General features: G+C 50.8%; 1 long non-coding RNA gene across 1 annotated transcript in view; it reads left to right on the forward strand.

Annotated features, from left to right (window-relative positions):
- LOC106725285 overlaps positions 1–1,238 on the forward strand; it is a 7,611-nt gene extending 6,373 nt beyond the window's left edge. The window contains exon 2 of the long non-coding RNA XR_001361146.1: positions 910–1,238. This is a non-coding gene — a long non-coding RNA (uncharacterized LOC106725285). The remainder of the gene's footprint in view (positions 1–909) is intronic.
- Positions 1,239–2,056: the final 818 nt, after the last annotated feature.

Genomic DNA, 2,056 nt, shown 5'->3' on the forward strand with positions numbered 1-2,056 from the left:
GTTGGTAATTATCATGGTCCTGCAGTTTCTCTGGAATGCCGTGGAGGGTCAAATGCCAGTGGAACCCTGCTTTATAGGGTAATTAAGACAGTCGACATGGTTATTAAATACATCATGCTAAACTAAACTGGAATGCTGTGAAATAAAATCCAAAATCATAAATAAAATGCAGGCATTCCAGCAAGGGGCTATGTGTGAAAAGTTGGGGCTTTGTGCCCTCAGAATTGCGATAAATAGCCCTTGCCCACTCTAACTCCCCAAAACCTGGCTGCCGCAAGCCTCTGAGTTTGCCTCTTAGAGAGTGAAACGGAAATAAAAGCTGCTCCTCCACATGCTCTGGAACTTCTAATCCCCACTAGTTCATATTACATAAAACAATGTAAAAATACTCTGAATGTCTCTGTGAAGATCCAGTGCTGGCAAATGTATGATAAATTAAGTTGCCCAAGTGTGAAGTTGGTAGGACTAGCAAATGAGTTTTAGGTAATTTGTTGTTGTTGTTTTTCATTTTAAAATATATTGTTTTATTATTGACAGTATTACAGATATCTCTCATTTTCCCCTTTCTCCCCCTCCTCTTAGCCCCTAACCCCTTCTCTCCCCCACGCCTCCCGCCCCAGGTCTTCACTACCCTATTGCCTTTGTCTGTGGGCTATGCATATAAATATATACGTTCTTTGGTTTATCTCTTCTCGTCCCCGCAACCCCACATCCAGGCATGTCGGTCACATTGAACCTGATTTTTTAAAATTTTCTGGCTCCAAGCGCCGAGGCAAATGGCGGTCAGGGAGCCTCTCGGACGGAAGCAGGCTCCTTCATTTGGGTCATTTTAAATGAGATGCTGTTTTTAGGTTACAGCCCTAAAAAAAAGTCCTTCTGCTTACGCGGCTGCTTTTGTCTCTCCCGCAGGTCAGCGGGAGCAGCGTCATCCTGAAGACGGGGTTTGATTTCCTGGACAACTGGTAAAACGAGTCAGACACACGCACACCAACCCCACAGAGAAACCAAGACCCCGACGATTCCCGCCGAGGCGCGGCCGGCGGGGGCGGGCAGAAAGGGCAGCCTCTCCCTGGGCCGTTTCCCGGTCTCTGTACTCGGTTATTTTTTTTTTTTGAATCTTTTGGAAACTGTAAGAATCGCCGTGTCCAGATTTCCAGAGCTCCCCCCTTTTTGCTAAGACCCGATGTATCTGCCGTTTTCCACGATTTGATAACCGAAGTTTTTGCATTTGGAATTTTTAAAGACCGTGGCAGAAAGGGCAGCCTCTCCCTGGGCCGTTTCCCGGTCTCTGTACTCGGTTATTTTTTTTTTTTGAATCTTTTGGAAACTGTAAGAATCGCCGTGTCCAGATTTCCAGAGCTCCCCCCTTTTTGCTAAGACCCGATGTATCTGCCGTTTTCCACGATTTGATAACCGAAGTTTTTGCATTTGGAATTTTTAAAGACCGTTAGGCATTCCTGCTGTGCACCAGTTCCCCCTCCTCCGGCAAAGGGCTCTCTCTCCACCGGTCACACAAGTGACAAGCGTGGCCTCCATCTCCTTCTCCTTCGTCCCCCATCCCCCCCTTTTTTCTCCGTGGGGGTTTCCTTGGACGGATTACCTTGGATGGGTGGTCGCTGGTGATGCCCTCAGCAGTGTGGCAGCAGTGCTCCGGCTGCGATGGTGGACAGATCTGTTCCCCACGTGGCCCCCTCCCACCCTCACCCCCAATCCCAGCCGCCCAGGACGCCCCTGGCCGACCCCACCCTTCGCCCCTGCGTCATGTCCAGGAAACAGACATGACGCTTGGCGGGGGCGTCTTTGGGCCGCCCTGGTCCCCGGGCATCCTTGCGTCGGTCAGCGTTGCACGTCTAAACGTTTTGTGTTAACGTCTCATTCTTTCCTATCGAGACCCAGCGGCGGTAGGGCTACCCCTCCGCTTGCCTTTGTACTGTTTTCCTCCTGGAAGTTCTTCGCTGCTGATGTGGCCCGTGGGTGTCCCCACCCGCCCCCCCTCTCCACGCCGAGGGAGGGTGGGTGGCAGGGTCACCCGAGGACAGGGCTCTTCTGATTGGTT

This window comes from Myotis brandtii, unplaced genomic scaffold (assembly GCF_000412655.1).
Source record: "Myotis brandtii unplaced genomic scaffold, ASM41265v1 scaffold1026, whole genome shotgun sequence".
NCBI lineage: Eukaryota > Metazoa > Chordata > Mammalia > Chiroptera > Vespertilionidae > Myotis > Myotis brandtii.